At 41.4% G+C, this 19,270-nt stretch overlaps 1 protein-coding gene across 11 annotated transcripts in view; it reads right to left on the reverse strand.

Annotated features, from left to right (window-relative positions):
* FAM135B (family with sequence similarity 135 member B) overlaps nt 1-19,270 on the reverse strand; it is a 446,472-nt gene that overhangs the window by 85,211 nt on the left and 341,991 nt on the right. Inside the window, exon 1 of one of the 11 annotated variants that reach the window (XM_058443738.1) lies at nt 3,816-3,836. The exons of the other annotated variants lie outside the window; for them this stretch is intronic. The gene's annotated coding sequence lies outside the window, so the exon portion shown is untranslated. Of the gene's footprint in view, nt 1-3,815; nt 3,837-19,270 lie in introns of those variants that run through there. 11 annotated transcript variants of the gene reach the window in all.

Consider the following 19,270-nt stretch of genomic DNA (forward strand, 5'->3'; position numbering starts at 1 on the left):
TTAAATTAAGTTGAAATGAGTTGAACGCATTTGCAGGTGATGATAAATATCATGTGCCTACTTACCTGGCTAACCCAGTGAGAGTTGTATCTGTAACCGCCATTAATAACCACACATCTGAACACTAGTAATTTGGTCTCCATGGAAACAGAAGGTAATATCTGCACTACTGTTCATAGATGGATCTTTTATTATTTCAATATTTGAAAAGTGATTTTTCAAGATGATAGAAACTGTAAAATATATTCAATTATGCATAACATGGGAGATAGGAAGTGGGGAGTTTCAAATACGCCTTTGGTTTGGCTTATTTTTCAGGGAGAAAAGAAAATGACACTGATGGGGAGAACAGGTTGATATTTTAGAGGAAAGGATCACAATTCCTGGATCTCCTGTAATTTCTAACATTGTTAAACCTGAACCTGTCCCTGGCAGCTTTCACCGTAGGGGTTGATTTGCTGCCTTTAGTCATGTCACAGAAGTCCACCAGGTACCAATGAATGCCCAGAACCCTAGTGAATTCAGGAAGGCCACTCAGCAGTCACATAGTGAGGATCACAAAATCTGGGTAAATATTTGAGATGGGGATTGAGAAAATAACAAAGAAGCATGGTCTAAGATACCAAATGGACCAGGCCTTCCTATTCCTCTACTAGTTAAAACAGAAAACCAGGGTCATCCTTGTATGTTCTTTCCGTCTCACCCAGACCTGTTCATTCTCTCTTAAATGACTCACTTTACCTCCCTCCCCCATTTCCTGTTGCATTAGCACGGATCAGGTTCCCCCTTGGAATAATCCAAATGTGTTTTTACTAGTCAGCTCTTTCCCTCTAGGAACTCATGTTCTGGTAGAAACAGAAACAGACGCATATGTGCTTGTGATAAGCAATTCATATGAACTATTCATAGACAACAGCTAACGAAAGGCTGACCTCCTGCCCTGGATTATCTCATGGATTTTAATGTATTAACTCATTTGCTTCTCACTCCAAACATACTGATTGTTCTTGTTAATATTATTTCTATTTTACAAATGCTTTAACTCATATACAAATAGAGTGATTTGCCTAAAATCACACACAGACACACACACACACATACACACACACACATACACACACACACATACACACACACATACACACATACACACACATACACACATACACATACACACATACAAATACACACATACACGCACACACACACACATACACACACACATACACACACATACACACACATACACACACACACACATACACACACGTACACACACATACACACACACATACACACATACACACACATACACACACACACACACGAATGTGTGCTCATGTGTAGAATTAACAAAGCAGAGAGCAGAACATAAGCAATCTGGGTCCAGAGCCCCATGGTGGGCACTAAAGCAGGTATATAATTTGAAATGCTTGGGTTGCCAAAAGGTGACAGTATTACAAGCAGTACTCTCTTGATAGGGTCACCTTTCTAGCCAGGAGTCTAGGATAGGCTTGCTGTTTCTTTCTGAGCCCTAGGCAAGTATAATTCAAATGTCACTCTAATCAGCCGCTGAAGTACCACCCTCTCCTCTGGGGCACCTTGGGAAGGTCCTACGCATCAACTGCTAGTGAGAGGCAAAAAGCATCGTTGTTGAGCCTGGAGCCTCTGAAGCCACACTGCCCAGGTGTGTGTCCTGCACGACTGCTTACCAGCTGGTTCCTTGACCTTTCTGGGCTTCAGTTTCTTCATCTTAAAAATGAGATTATTAATGACCTGCCTTATAGGTGGTCACTTCATTTAAATGAGTAAATAAATGCACACAGAGCCTAGAAGCACATCTAATGCATTGTAAGTGCTTGGTAAGTATTGATGAACAAGAGGGTGAGGGGGATGGTAATGATGCTGGTGGTGGTGGTGATGAAATTGAAAACAGCTATCACTTCTATACCACAAGAACTCCCTCCAACTATTTCGAGTCCTGTGTTCATATTGCCAGTGTAAATTTCATCTCATGGTTTATAAGAAAATAGGAAACAGAACAACTAACTGCACATATATCAATGTTCAAAAGTCCCATATAAAAAGGAGAGTAAGAAGTGAGGGACCACTGCCTCAGCCAGCAAGCAGAAACAAATGTACTCACCCATCTGAAATAACCAAAATCTAGATAAGACAGGTGAGCATGTTTTTCAGGCTTTGGATATCAGGCTGCATAGACTAAAAATGAAGTGAGACCTACTATTGTTTGTTCTAATATACTTCCTGAAGGGAGTTTCTGGCCCATGATGCAGAAAGGTGAAACCCAGGAAATTTCTAGCTGACTCTTTGTATTAGTCTTTTCTTGCATTGCTAGAAAGAAATGCCTGAGACTGGGTAATTTAGAAAGAAAAGAGGTTTAATTGGCTCATGGTTCTGCAGGCTGTCCAGGAAGCATACTGGCTTCTGTTTCTGGGGAAGCCTCAGGAAATGTACAATCATAGAAGAAGGAGAAGGAGAAGCAGGCACCTCTTAGATGGCAGGAGTAGGAGCAAGAGAGAGAGCAGGGAAGTGTCACACACTTTCAACCAACCAGATCTCCTGAGAACGAACTCACTATACAGTACCAAGGGGGATGGTGCTAAATCATTCATGAGAACTCTGCCCTCATGATCCTATCACCTCTCAGCAGGCCCCACCTCCAACACTGGGGATTAGAATTCAACATGAGATCTGGTGAGGACACGGATTCAAACCATATTACTCTCAGATTTGAGAAGATAGAATGCAAATCACAGGGAGTTTAGGTGAGCTAGAGTTCACAGGACAGAGTACTGAATAGGAGAGCCAAGGAAACAATTCCCAGAGCTCATGCAGGACTGAGAATTAACTGATGTATCAGAATGAAAAACCTCATAATTCATGGAATATTGAGGAGAAAACTCAGAAGGAGATTACCTCAGTGATTGGGTAAAATTAGCCCTAGAGTAAAAGCTGCTCTGATCCCGCTGAACAAATATTAAAAAGCAAGCTTTGGAAAGATCAGATTCCAAGTAATTTAACCACATCCAATTACAAAGCTAAAGAATGCATATGTATATACGAGTGTGCACATGCACACACATGCGCACACACCCACACATATCCAGCACTGAAAAATATAAAACCACAATGCCTATCATTGAATACAAAACTACTAGGCATACAAATAAGCAGGAAAACAAAATATTTGCAAAGAGAAAAATCAGTCAATAGAAACTAATTCAGAAACGGCAGCAATGATAGAGTTCTCAGCAAGGACAGTTGCAAAGAGAAAGAAGATGATGTAGAGAGTGGGATGTGGAGATGTGGAAGAGAGAAAAGAGGAGATGGAGAGAGAGAGAGAGAGAGAGAGACGGGGAGCCGAGAAAGATGGAGAAACAGGACAACCGAGAGGTAAGGGGATAAACAGAGAAGGCATGGGAGTAAGGAGAGAGATGCCTGGAGAGAAAAGGCAGATACAGGAGGAGGAGCAGGTAGTGGCAGATAAAAGGGGTGTAACAGGATGACAGAAAAGGGAGCGAATAGCAATCGCCTGCCCACTGCTTCTTAACTCTTATCACAATTGCAACTCATAACTAATTGGTACAATTATCTATTTATTCTATATATGCCCCCTCCCCAAAGAAAAACTTCCCCACCAAAGCCCTGTCTGTCCATAAAGCCAGGATATCATCTGTTTTATTCACTGCAGTTTTACCAATGATTCACACAGTCCACTGAATATAGCAGGGTGGCCCAAAGTTACTGAATATATTAAAGAAGAAGGGGACAAATATAACTGTTATTTTACTGACCAGGCTGAAGAGGTTCAGTAACTTGCTCAAAGACGAAAGCTAGTAAGTAGAATAGTTACATTTAGATGTGGTAGGTTTTTTTGTTTGTTTGTTGTTTGTAGGATTTTTGTTGTTGTTGTTGTTGTTGTTTTCTTTTTTTTTAATTCTGAGCCCAGGATATTCCTTAGAGTCAAAAAAACAAAACGAATTTTTAAAAAAGATTCTGAAAAGCAACCCATGACAAGTCTTTAACTGCTCAATGAATAATTATTCTTAAATTATGGATTATATTTTCTCAAGTAGGACAACTGTGAGTACAGACAGTTCAGAGTCTTTATCCTACATTTAGGAGAAAGACACATTGCCTTCTGCAACTGCAGGTAGGGCTGAGACAATGGAATGGACAAGGCTTGGCTGTGTAGGAGGCTACTGTCGGGGACATGGGACTCCTCCAATCGTGAACTGGGTCCTTTTCATGTTCAGACTCCAAGAGTAGGTACACGGGTGTTAGAGGGTGTCTGTCACACTGGTCTTCCGTAGCTTCTCTACTCGTGTCACACAGGAACAGTTAGTTTCTATTTCTGAACCTCTATTTTCTTGTTCCGAAATGTCAATGGCGAATTCTCCCTCTAAGGGTTATCATAGGGTTAAACAGGAGAGAACAACAAAATCCATGTGGCAATGACTATTCCACCAGGGCCCATTTATGAGAAGCCTGTTAGTCTGGAAATGTACAGTGAAGAATAAACTACTTCTCCCAACACTTGTAGTCCAGCAGCTCTTGACTACAGAGACTGGCAAGAAAATAAGCAGTGACAATGAACTGTAACTGTTGAAATGATAGGAGTGAGCAAAAAGATATTTGAGTCCCAAAGAAGGGCCTCCTAAACCAGCCAGGAGTCAGGCTAGAGGGTGGGAAGTAGATTATGACTTCAGAGGAAAGGATGCTTGTGCAGTCTTGTAGGAGCAACAAGAATTCATAAGATAAAGAGGATCCTGAAGGGTATCCCAGGCATAGGAAGCAGCCTACAAACAAGTGGGAAACTAAGAAAGATCATGTGTTCTTAAGGATCCTTTGGCATGGGTTGAAGGATAGAGGTGGCCAAGACTCTATGTTCATTGAGTATTAAACAATCACAGGCACGTATCTTACTCAGAGCATTGTGCACTAGTATTGCAGAAATGTGTTAAACTCACATGTTCATCGCAGCACTATTCACAAGAGCAAAGACGTGGAATCAACCTAAGTGCCATCAATGATGGGTTAGATAAACAACATGTGGCCCATATACAACATGGAATACTATGCAGCCATAAAAAATAACACAATTATTTTCTTCGCAGCAACATAGATGCAGCTGGAGGCCATTATCCTAAGCAAATTGACACGGGAACAGAGAAATGTCACATGTTATCACTTTTAAGTGGGAGCTAAACATTGGGTACACATGGATATAGAGATGGCAAGAATAGAAACTGGGGACTACTAGAGGAGGGGGGTGGGGGGCAAGGGCTGAAAAATTAACTGTTGCATACTAGGCTCAGTACCTGGGTGACAGGATCAACTGTACCCCAAACCTCAGTATCATGCAATATACCCATGTAACAAAGCTGCACATGTGCCCCCTGAACCTAAAAAAGTTGAAAAAAATAAAAATAAAAAAGCTAACGCTAGGGAAATACCACAGTTGAAGAACATTGATAATTGCAGACCAAAGAATTGACAGCACTCTGTAGTTAACACATTCAGGAAGGCATAGGTGTCCAGCTGAGATGGAACAACACAGAAAGTCATCCAGCATCAAATACAGAGCAGGATTCATGCATGCACACATGCACACGCACAAAGGCAATGCAAGAGGGGCTAGACAGAACCAAGACCAAAACACTTTTTTTTTTTTTTTTTGAGACACAGTCTTGCTTTGTCGCCCAGGCTGGAGTGCAGAGGCCCAATCTTGGCTCACTGCAACCTCCACCTAACATTTTTAAAGATATATGTGGCTAAAATTTCCACATCATTGAGTAACAACTGGCATGGAAGAATAGTACTACAATGTAGCTGTACCTAAACAGTTAAAATACAGCTATTATCTAGTTGGCATATGTTATGGACTTGATGTTTGTGTCTCCCCAAAGTTCACATGTTGAAGTCTTATTGGGAGGTAAGGCCTTTCGAAAGTCATTAGAGTTGGATTAGGTCATGAGGATGGGACCCTCATGATGAGGTTAATACCCTGAAGGACATTATTAAATAGGCCAGACATGGAATATACAAATCCTGCACGATCTCAGTTATATGTGGAATCTAAAAAAAGTCAAACTTGTAGAAACAGAAGTAGAAAGGTGGTTATTAGAGACTGGCTGGGCAGAGGTGGGGAGAACAGGAAAGGCGGGGATGGAAAAAAAAAGGACAAATTGGTTCAAGGGTACAAAGTTTCAGTTAGCCTGAAGGAATAAGTTTTAACGATCTATTGCACTGCATGGTGACCACAGTTAATAATAACGTATATTTCAAAATTGCTACAAAATAGATTTTAAACATTCTTACCACGAAGTAAAGGATAAGTTGGTGAGTGACAGATTAGATAGATATGTTAATTAGCTTGATTTAATCTGTACAAAGTATACATAGATCAAAAGAATTACACTGTATCCTACAAATATATGCAATTATTATTTGTCAATTAAAAATAAATAGAAAGAAAATTAGATTGAAGAACAACAACAAAATAGGAATAGATATGGATCTCTCTTTGCTGTCTGCCATGTGAAGGTACAACAAGAAGGTAGCCATCTGCAAGCCAGGAAGAGAGCCCTCACCAGACACTGGGCTTGTAGGTGCCTTGATCTTTGACTTCTCAGCCTCCAAAACTGTGAGAAATAAATGTTTGCTATTTAAGCCAAAACAAAAAACAAAAAACAAAACAAAGAAGAAAAAGAAAAAAAATTTTCAATTCTCAGGTGCTGTGTGTGTGTGTGTGTGTGTGTGTGTGTGTGTGTGTGTGTTGTGCAGGGGTTGGGCAGAGAATAGACACCTACACTATTGGAGGTCAAATGGTCTTACATCAGAATCAGACACATAGATTCGGGTCCACATAGTTTAATAAGGCATTGCTCTCAGGAGAAAATGATTGAGGGACCAAGATAGGTCAGGGCAGAAGCTAAGCAAGGATGTATTTTCTACTAATAATTGGGCTAAACTTGAGACAAGGGGTGGGCAGTCTTCCACACCCAGGTGTCAGGCAGTCATGAGTTGTGAGCAGGGACGGGTGAAGCTCTGGGCTTTCAACACCAACCCTCATAGCAACTGGCAGGGTGGTGGTGCATGGTTCCTGTAAAGGAGATCTGTATACTATATGCAGAGGGGGGAGGAGTAAGTTTCAGTTATATTAAAAGTGTATGCTCATTCCATAGGGGCCTAGCAGAACCTGGAATTCATGTTTAATTAGAGGAAGAGAGAATTTATAAGGAAACAGTATTACAGCCCAGTTTTAGAGGTGGATAACTTATTCTTATTATCCTATATAACAAGTCATCAAGAAAAATTAGCAGATAAAGTACCTTGAAGTTCTAAAAAAAATACAATTTTCTGGGGACCCACTGTGTGTGTGTGTGTGTGTGTGTGTGTGTGTGTGTGTGTGTGCGCATGTCATTTTTTTTCATTGATTCTGCAAACAAATATTGAGCATTAGTTTATGTTGAACACTATGGTAGGTCATGGAGACACTGATGAACAAGAACATCTTTAAAACCTGCCCTCATAGAACATAGAGTCACTGTTGTAAACTAAGACAAATGCACAAAAGGAAAGGAACAGAATTCTGTTACAACGTATGCTAAAGGAATCTGACAAACCTAGGAGTCAGGAAAAGCCCTCCCAAGGAATTCACCTTTAAACTGATCTGAAGGATGAATAAGGCCAAAGAGTAGCGGTTGTCCAGGAAGTGTGTGCAGCATGTGCAAAGGCCCTGTGGTTGCACAGAGCCTGGCTAACTCAGGGCTTTTTGTGTGTGTTTGTTTTGTTTTTGAGATGGAGGCTCACTCTGTCAGTAGTGGAGGCTGGAGTGCACTAGTGCGATCTCAGCTCACTGCAACCACCACCTCCCGGGTTCAAGCTATTCTCCTGCCTCAGCCTCTCAAGTAGCTGGGATTACAGGCATGCGCCACCATGCCCAGCTAATTTTTATATTTTTATTAGAGATGGGGTTTCACCATGTTGGCCAGGCTAGTCTCAAACTCCTAACCTCAAGTGATCTGCCCGCCTCAGCCTCCCGAAGTGCTGGGATTACAGGCGTGTGCCACCACACCGAGCTAATTTTTATATTTTTAGTAGAGACGAGGTTTCACCATGTTGGCCAGGCTGGTCTCAAACTCCTGACCTCAAATGATCTGCCTGCTTCAGCTTCCCAACATGCTGGGATTGCAGGTGTGAGCCACCACACCCGGCCCTAACTCAGGGCTTTCTGTACAAAGCCTGGCCTCTCCAGAGCATGCTCCATGACAAACTGTCCTGCCTTCAGCAGGAAAGATATGTTCTCTTCCATGTGGCCCCAGTTCCCAAGTTCACAACTGATTAGATCAGGGCAGACACGTGACCCAAGGGCAGCCAATCCCTAGGATGTCCAGTGACCTTTGACATGGCTGTTGCTAAAACCTCTGCTCAAATATGGATGCTCATCTTTGCCCTAGTCAAACCAGTTATCCTCTTTAAAAGTGTTTTCTGGGAAATAAGAACAAAGTCAGCTATTTGGGAGTGGAGGAGGGAAATAATTAAATACAAAGTGAATCTGCAAATCAAGGGCAGCCCAGGCAGTTGACAATGGCACATTAGTAGGGACATTCATGAATAGGATCCTATCCAGCCCTGCTGGGACCTGCCTTGGATCCAGAATTTTTTACTCCGATTAGCAAAACTCCAGGCATACAACTGCTCCTACCTTTGGCATGCTATGAGAGTCCTGTTAGTTGTTTTCTTAAATTTATTATTGATAGCTTTATTGGGGTATAACTGACATACAAAAACTGCACAAGCTTAATGTATACAGTTTGGTGAGTCTGGGCATATGCACATGTTCATGACACCATCACCCCAATCAAGGAAACAGTCACATCCATCACATCTAGAAGTTTCCTTGTGCTTTCTGGTGTGTTTTAATTTTGTCTCCTTTTCTTTTTTTTGGTGGTGGTGGTGGTGGTGGTTGTTTTTGTGGTAAGACCACTTAATATGAGGTCTTCTCTCTCAACAAATTTTTAAGTGTACAATACAGTATTGTTAGCTCTAGGCATTATGTTGTAGAACGGATTTCTAGAACTTATTCATCTTGCAGAACTGCAAGATGAATGGCAATGAAATAATAACTGCTTATTGTCACATGTCTCTGTAGTACATCTCTAATCCTGCTATCAAGGCAACCTAACAGAATATGCAGAAGGTTGTACATTATAGCTTCTACTGCCTTCTTCATATAGAAAAGCATCCGTTTCTGAGCCATGCATGTGACTGCATTCTGACCCTGTCTTGGGCACTTTATGTGTGCATTGTCTCTAGCTCAAGAGGTTAAATGATGAAATCAGGGACTAGAGTGACTAGGACTAAATTTGGACCTATGTGTTTGACTCCCAAGTCTATCCCTTTTGGACCATTCCAAGAGACCTCAGTTGGAGGTAGACATCAGAATCATGTGGTAAGATTTTTTGTACTGCTATCCAAACTTCACTCTCACTGGGCTGAATTGGAATCTTTAGGTGTAGGGCTGAGGTATGCATAATTTAAAAAAAGACTCCCCAGAAGATTGTGATGTGCACTCCTGGTTAATAACTATTGCATCACCCCCAGCTGCAGGAGCGGGTGTTTTCTGCCTATTCCCTGATACCATATTCAAGGTTGTTTACCACTACTGAGCTGCTAAGAAGTGCAAATTTGTTGGACTTCTGATGTTTATTCCTATGTTAAGGAATACAAGGAGATCTTTGAGGCTGTGGAGTTTGAGAGACATATGTTGGCGGGGAGCGGACCTGTGTTTGACAAGGTAGGTTTCACAGGCTGAGCTGAATGACAGACTCCCCTGAGCTGGCTTACTGGGAGTGTATGTCATATACCCCACAACTTCTGGTTGCTCTTCGGAATTGACTTTTCTTCCTCTTAAACCTCAAGCAGTATCATCAGGCCAGCATGGGACTTAGGAAAAGGAGGAAGATAGGAAGAGGACAGCAAGGCTTGCAAATGCTGCCTGCAATGCAGCACAAGGCCCTGACGCCCCCCTGGGTCCCAGGATCCTCTCCAGCCATCCAGCTGCAGCGTCTATTCTTCCTGGGCCAGCTACAATTTCAGACTGAGGACAGAGAAGCAGGGGCATCCAGTAAATAGGTGTGAAGTATCCTGTTAGTCTGCTGATTGGGTTCCAAACAGAGCACAGCTGCCTTTGTGTTGACTGCTTTATGTCACATAAAGCAGCACCCGTGTTTCCCTATATGAACACTCACACGTGTGTGTGTGTGTGTGCATGTGTACACCACACTTACATGGAAATCAGCCATGCTGTCAGCACAATGCTGTTTGGTCAGTTTCTGGCTGTCTTCATTACTAGGAGCAGTCATTTAAGGAGTTTTATGAAGTTTACACCATTGCATCTTCCCTCCATGCACTGCCTCTGCTGTGTCCTACTCTTTGGCACCTTCTTCATGGGGCCTGCTAGAATCTGAGTCTGAAGGAATCATCTCCAAGGGTGTTTGGGTGTGGCATTGGACACCTTCTATGATCTGACCCATCTCCCACTAAAGCTCACAAAGCAGACACAATCTCAAGACCATAACACAGATGTTAATGATGTCTTGCACATCAGACTCCCAGCCTTCAATAAATATGGTCCTTTCATCCAGGGCGCCTTTCCCCAGAGACCCATAGTTATAGTCAGAGTAGGTTAGACAGTGCTGAAGTAACAAACGACCCTAAACTCTCAGTGTGTAACAACACAAAAGCTGAGTTATCACTGTGGAAAAGGCAGCCTTGGTGGGCAGTTTTACAAAAAGCAGGGAGTCACTGTTTCAGCCCTTCCATTTTGTGATGCTGCCACCTTTAACACACAACTTCTGTATTCGTCTGTTCTCAAGCTGCTATAAAGAACTGCCCGAGACTGGGTAATTGAGAAAGGAAAGAGGTTTAATTGACTCCCAGTTTCACATGGCTGGGGAGGCCTCAAGAAACTTAAAATCATGGCAAATGGCATCTCTTCTCAGGGCGACAGGAGAGAGAATGAGTGCCGAGAGAATGGGGAAGACCCTTATAAAACCATCTGCTCTTGTAAGCACTGTCACTATCATAAGAACAGCATGGAGGAAGCCACCCCCATGGTTCAATTATCTCCACCTGGACCTGCCCTTGACATTCTGGGATTATTACAATTCAAAGTGAGATTTGGGTGCAGACACAGAGCCAAACCATATCACCTTCCAAAGGCACCACAGAAGGGGGTGGAGAGTAGCACATAAAATATTTTTCAGGGATGAGATACGTATCCACTGGCTAGAGTCCAGACACATGACCCCAAACTAACTACAAGAAAGGCTAAAAAATGGGTCTTCAGTTGTGCATGTAAAGATGAAATGGGAATCCAGCCAATCTCTGCCACCACGGTCATTCTGATTAGCCACAATCTATTTCACTCTTCTTTCCACACCTAGAGTAACCACATTCAAGGGGAACAGCCCTAGGCTCATGAAGTCCCAGCTTCATATTGAAACTGCAGAATCCCTGAGTGATGGGTGCTGGGTTGGCATTAGGTCTGGATGTGACTCTTTTACGTCCAACAACCGAAGACCTGGACATATAAATTCACTACCCTTCAGAATGTACAATACTAGAAAAATAAGAGGATAACTGACAAAATCACTCCCATTAGGAGGACTGGAGAAAAGCCTCACTCATAGCAGCCATGGGTCTACAGTAGTTCTCAAATGCTGCTGGGAAGGCAAATTGAAAGCCCTCTAGCTGGAGCTGGGAATGGACTCATGGTTAGACACAAATTCTGCTACTGGTTGGAATTCCTTGTTCCATGCCCCTGGACTCACATAAGCTGTGCCCACTGAGTCTCCTCCTAGGAGGCTGTTCACCATTATTCTTATTCTTCTTGGACTGTTCTGAGGTAGACAGTGGGAACATGACACCTTGGGGACTATAAGCTTTTTAAAGCCTACCTCTTGCCCTACAGCATCAGAGGCCAAAGGGTTGATAACAGTCTTAAAGAGTCAAACATTCTTGGAGTCCAAGTTGGTAGTTTCTTTTAAAATATAATTTTCTTTAAAAAACTGATTAGGCTGTCAATCTATCTGTTTCTGGTCTCCTAGTAAACACATTCAAAGTTTTAAAATCTGCTTTGTTGCTTGGCTTTTCATGTGCAGGTTACGTGAAGTTACTTTTTCAAGAATTTCTAATTTATTTTTATTTTGTTTTATATTTATTTATGTATGTATTTATTTTGAGATGGAGTCTTGATCTGTCACCCAGACTGGAGTGTAGTGGTGCAATCTCAGCTCACTGCAACCTCTGCCTACAAGATTCAAGCAATTCTCCTGCCTCAGCCTCCCAGGGATTACAGGTGCATGCCACCACACCCAGCTAACTTTAATACTTTTAGTAGAGACAGGGTTTTGTCATGTTGGCCAGGCTGGTCTCAAACTCCTGAACTCAAGCAATTTGCCTACCTCAACCTCCCAAAGTGCTGGAATTACAGGTGTGAGCCACCGCTCCTGTCCTCAAGACTTTTTTAAAATAGCTAATTTGTAAACTCCATGATAGTAGGGACCAGGCAGACTTGTTCACCACCATCACACTCATCCTCACACCTGAGGGGTTTAACTTAACCATTGTCCACGTCACATGAGTGCACAATAAATGGCTTAGACTCAGCTTCACTAAATGCAAAAAAGAGGAAACACTAATATAACTTTTTATTAAGGAGACACTTATTTCTGATGACTCCGTACTAGGTACAGAATGTGACAGATATGGCTTCCAACTTACCAGGAATATGAAAGGAGGTGAGCAGGTGAAAAGTGACTCAAAGTGGACAAAAGACAAGTGTTGGACACAGTCAGATCTGGAGTCACATCCAGCCCTGCCAGGAATCAGCTGTCTGATCCTGGCCAATATGCTCAAGTTATTAGAGCTGTAGTTTCTTCAACTATATAATGTGAGTATATTCAAGAAGGTGTGAGGAGCCATATTAAAAATATCCATCAGAGAGCCAAACATAAATAAACGCTTACTACATTTACCTGACATACTTATGTTACAAGATCCATGGGTTTGTAATGTCACCATCACAGCATCCCTGGGTGGGAGAATGGGGAAAGGAGAAAAAAAGAGGGTGGGGAGAAAGGGATTCCCCAACGGGGAAATACCTTACCCTTCCTGAGTCCCAGACAAATCTTATAGGTTAAGAAGATTTCATCCTCCCATTAAGAAAAGAAGAAGAAACAGAGGATCCGAATGGTTAAACGGCTCACTCAAGCTCTCGCGTTAATCCATGGGAAAACCCAAGCTTAGCCCTACCATGTTTCCTTACTCCAAGGCCACTATTCTTGCTCTATGCCCTGCTGCTCTGTCACCTTGTACTCACTCAGTATGTATCTACTTTCATGTCTGTCATGCACCGTGAGCCATGCTGGGCACCAAGGACACAGTTGGGGAGTCCCGGACTGTCTGGGAAGGAATTCCAGTGCCTCATCTCCATCATGCCCAGAAATACTGGTGTGGAGCAAGGCTTCAGAAGGCAGACAATGTGGAACAAGGCAATTTTCAGTCATAAAAAACGGTGGTGTATAATTTAGCAATACCGTAGACCTTTGCATTAAAGAACCATTTTTATTGATTTATATTATTCATGAAAATGACCTGTGGAAATATGTTGGATTCATATGCAGATTGATGTATTGCACCATTTACTCAAAGCCCCCCTTAGTGTGTGTATGGTATAGCAACGTGTATTTATCTTGCAGGATTTTATTAAATCAAGCAATCATTTAAAAGATAAATTTTAAAATTTTGTATTAATTCTTAAAATAGAAGTTATGAAACACAGTTTTTTAACTATAAAACTTTTTTCTTTAAATAACGTGTTTTTATGTTTTCTTGGTAACTTATTTCATTTTTAAAAATTCTAGTAAAAACTTTTAATTTGAAATCTATCCTCTTAACAAAATTGTAAGTGTTCAATACAGTATTTTTAATATAGGCACAATGTTTTACAGCAGATATCTAGAATTTATCCATCTCATATAACTAAAATTTTATACCCATTGAACAGCAACCTCCCACTTTCCCCCTCACCACTGTCAACCACTATTATACTATCTTTTTCTATGAGCTTGACTATATTAGATACCTCATATGAGTGGAATCCTGTAGTATTTGTTGTTCTGTGACTAGTTGATGTCACTGAGCATAGTCCTAAACTTCATATGGAATTACAAATGATCTCAAATAGCCAAAGCAAACTTGAGAAAGAAGTACAAAGCTGCAGGCATCACACGTCCTGATTTCAAAATATATTGCAGAGCTATAGTAATTAAAACAGTATGGTAATGGCATAAAAGCAGATATATAGACCAACTGAATCAAATTGCAAGCCCATCCAAACTCACCAAATTGTAGACGCTAAATATGTATAGGTTTTATGCCACTCATACCTCAATAAAGTGGTTTTAACATAATAATAGAAAACTAAGAAATGACCCAACTCATGTACAGTCAACTGATCTTGGATAAGGTATTAAGAGCATACAATGGGAAAATGGCTGTCTCCGCAACAAATGATGATGGGAAAACGGGATATCCATGCATAAAAGAATGACATTGGACCAATATCTTACACCATATACAACAATCAACTCAAATGGGTTAAACACTTAAACGTCAGACCCAAAACTGTAAAACTCCTAGAAGAAAACATAAGGGGAATGCTTCATGACATTAATCTTGGCAATGATTTCTTGGATATGACACCAAATGAACAGCAAGGAAAGCAAAAATAGATGAGCAGGACTACACAAAACTAAAAAGTATCTGCACTGCAAAGGAAACAATCAACAGAGTGAAAATGCAACCTGCAGAATGGAAGAAAAATATTTGCAAACCACATATCCAATAAGGGGTTAATATCCAAAATACATAAGGAACTCCTACAATTTAACAACAACAACAAAAATAAATAAATAAATAAATAAACTTGATTTTTAAAATTGGCAAAGGACTTGAATAGTCATTTATCCAAAGAAGACATACAAATAGCAAATGGGCATATGAAATGATACTTTGCATCACTAATTATTAAGGAAATGCAATTAAAAAACAAAATGAGATATCACTTCATACCTCATTGTCACCACATGACATCTCTCATCATGTCCAGAAATACCAGTAAGGAGCAAGGTATCAGAAGGCTGATGACATGGAACAAGGCAATTTTTAGTAATAAAAAGGATGGCGTATAAGCAAGCAATACTGCTGACTTTTACATTAAAAGACTCAAACAAATTAAACTTGTCAACACTTATCTTGTAAAAAAAAGACAAGTGTTGACAACAGTATAAAAGTATTGACAAGAACATGGAGAAATTTGAATCGTTGTACAACATTGATAGAAATGTAGAATAGTGCAGCCACTATGAAAAACAATATGGTGGCTTCTCAAAATGCTAAAAATATAATTATTATGTGATCCAGAAATCCCATTTCTGAATATATATCCAAAACATTTGAAATCAGAATCTCCAAGAGAAATCTGCACTCCCTTGTTCATTGCAGCATCATTCACGATAGCTAAGATAGGGAAACAACCTACATGTCTATCAATGAATGAATGGATGAAGAAAAACATATCTGTATACACATACACACTAGAATATTATTCTGTCTTAATAAAGAATGAAATCCTGCCACATGTAACCATGGGGATGAACCTGAAAAACATTTTTTTTTTTCTGGTAACTTTGGTCCTTCTCTAGGTAGTTAACCTTAAAGCATATTATTCACAAATGTCAAATAGAGGCACCTCTTGCATTCAGCTACTTCATCGGTGTACAAACGTCCTTGTGGCACACTCCGTGTGCAGGCAGGCAGACTTGCTGCTGCAATGAGTGTTAGCAAAGCCTGGGACCAGAGAGGAATGAGTTCTAGGTTCACATCTTCAGGCCTTGGGGAAGTCCTCTAGGCTCACTGGGCTCAATTTTTCTATGTCTATAATCAGGAGACAATAATGAGGGATAATAATAATTGCTCTCAGAGCTGAATTATGACTTTTGTGGGCCCCAGGCACCTTTGCCTTCATAGGCCTCCTTCATCCATAAAACAGGTATTTAAAATTATATTTTTGCACCTGTTTGTATAAAGGTGACTATAATTCAGACTGGACCATATTCCTTATTTTTTTCTGATTTTAAAAGAAATCAAAACATTCCTTTGGTCCTTAAAAAGTACTAAAGACCCTAGCCACTGTGCCTACTATGTCTGATGGCTACATCTGTAGTGGCCGCTCATCGTGGATATAAGAAGATATAAGTCTCTATCTCCTCACCTCACTTATCGATTCAGCACTAACTGAGCACCCACAATGTGTCAGAAATTAATGGGCACCAAGGGCTCTAGAAATGAAGATGCTACACCAGGCTGGGATGAAGACTGTCATTTCCATTGCAGCATCACAAACCCCTTGCACAGTGCCTGAGACAGAGTTAATGCTTGATTAATGTTTGATTAGTGAATAAACCAATGGCAGTATCTCTGCTCAAAGAGATGTCCTGTCCAGAGACAACATAATGACATGTTTAATAATAATTATGCATGTCTGTGTCTTACATATGTGACTCTACATCCTCATGAAAAGAATATCAGGGTGTTCACAATAACAAGCAAGGGCATATTCAAAGCAAGGGCAAAGTGCAAAGAATCCAATAGAAATGGGTATAAGAGAATAAAAAGAAGAGCCTACTTAGGAGAAATAAGATTTCTGACTGAGAGGCAGCTCTGTGCCTCAGTTTCCCCCTCCCCACCCTGCCCTGCCAGACACACACCTCCCATCAGAGGAGAAGGGGCTGTCATGGCACAAGGCTCGGCATGGAAGGAGACTTATAAAGCTAAGCACATCCTCTTGTCCAGTGTGAGCATTACCCACTCTGAGGAAGACAGTGTTCTACGATTCTCTGCAATTCGACTTAAAGACAGCTTCAGAGTGGCAACCTGGTACGTTTTCTCAATGACATACATGCATTCCTCTGTCTGGGAAACCATCTTCTAAGTAAAACAAAGGAAGGAGGATTTCACTTTGTTGGCCAGCACACTCATCTCAGAGAAAGGTGCTCCCCACTGCAAGGCCGACCCTATGATCTCTGCGGGTGAGCCAAGCAACTGGGAGGCTCAATGTGTAGGCTGGAAACAGGTCTGTTGGGAAAGTCAAATGCCTGACACTCTATCTATAAGTTCTTTTGTTCTGCGTTCAGATGTTCTCAGATTCCAAGGCATCCAACACTCATTTACTCAACAAAAGCTTCGTGGTCGTATGTCACGTGCCAGGCATACATAGGTAAATAAATCAGAAACCCACCCTGCTCTGGTGGTGCTTAGAGTCTAGAGTCCCACTTCTGGATATATATCCAAAATATTTGAAATCAGGATTTCCAAGAGAAATTGGCACTCTCACGTTCATTGGCGCATTATTCACAAAAGCCAAAACATGGAAACAACTTAAATGTCCATCAGTGAATAAATGGATAAAGAACACACACATACACACACACACACATCCCCACATACACACTAGAATATTATCATGTCCTTCCAAAGAAGGACAAAAGGTATCACAACCTTCTTTGTTTAAACATTCACGTCATGGGTAATGATGGGGATGAGGAGATGGCATCAGGCTCACTGATTTAAAACTCCAGCTTGGTCCCTGCTCAGCTGTGTGGCAGCAGTGACATACTTAACCTTTCCCAGTCTCAATGTCTTCATTTGTAAAAGGAAACATGAAAGGGCCATTGTGTGAATTGAAGGAGTCCGTGCACATAAGTGGCTTACCAGCATATTTGATGTAAAGTAGATGTTCAAAAATGTGATTTGAAATGATCAATAACACACTTTTCACACTATTGTGAAATGTGTAATTTTTAATTATTCCATTGTTTCATGTACAACATGGTGAATGGATCACAGGATCCATTAAGGGTTGGAACTGAGTTTTATTCATTGTCTTAGTTCCTTCAGCTCACAGATCCTAGCACACAGTAGGGGCTGAATAAATGGCTGATAGATGAATAAATGAGCATATGTACTAAATCCCCTGCCCAAGGAAATGGAGATCTGAAGACAAAGAAATCTCCCTAAAGTCCATGTCTTCCCACTAGGCTGCCATTCCTCCCTTGGATGACGGAACAGCCCTCCTATGTCAGTGAGAAGAAAAGGGGTGTGCAGCCCTCTTCGGGGAAGAACAGGGTGCACCTCACTCTGAGTAACTGGATCCTTTTTTTTTTTTTTTTTTTTTTGGAGACAGAGTTTTACTCTGTCACCCAGGCTGGAGTGCAGTGGTATAATCTCGGCTCACCGCAACCTCCGCCTCCAGGGTTCAAGTGATTCTTCTGCCTCAACCTCCTCAGTAGCTGGGATTACAGATGCCTGCCAACACACCCAACTAATTTTTGTATTTTTAATAGAGACGGGGTTTCTCCATGTTGGCCAGGCTGGTCTTGAACTCCTGACCTTTGGTGATCTGCCGGCCTCAGCCTCTCAAAGTGCTGGCACTACAGGCATGAGCCACAGTGCCCAGCCTGAATCCTTGATCTTTAATGACTGTCTGTCAGAGCCTGAGTATTCATCAGCTGTGATGGCTATTTATGTCTCAACCTGGCCAGCTCACAAAACCCAGGTATTTGGTCCAACATTACAGATGTTTCTGTGAAGGCATCTTTTAAAGGACATTAATATTTAAATCATTAGATTTTGAGTAAAGCAGATAACCCTCGGTCGTACGGGTGGGCCCTGTTCAGTCAGTTGAAGACCTTTCAGTAGAAAAAGACTGACTTTCCCCAAAGAAAAAGAAATTCTTCCAGCAGACTGCATTCAACTTGGATGGCAACTCTTCCCTGGGTCTCCAACCTGCCAGCCTACCCTGTAGACTTCAGACTTGCCAGCCTCCACAAGTGCATGACCCAATTTCTTAAAATCTTAAAATATACACACACACACATTCACACACACACATATACAACTTAATGGTTCTGTTACTCGGAAGAAGCTAACACATCGAGCATGTGCCAACTGCCCCCAACTGGACCAGGCAGTGTCAGGGATCTCACAGCAAAAGCAGCACACAAAAGGCTAAAGGAGGCCTCTGGGATGATCATATCCAATTATCTCTCTATACCTTGAGAAACTGAGACCCAGAAAGGGTAGGTGCCTGGCCCAAGGTCACACAGCAGGTTGGCAC

This window comes from Hylobates moloch, unplaced genomic scaffold (genome assembly GCF_009828535.3).
Source record: "Hylobates moloch isolate HMO894 unplaced genomic scaffold, HMol_V3 SCAFFOLD_9, whole genome shotgun sequence".
Classification (NCBI taxonomy): Eukaryota; Metazoa; Chordata; class Mammalia; order Primates; family Hylobatidae; genus Hylobates; species Hylobates moloch.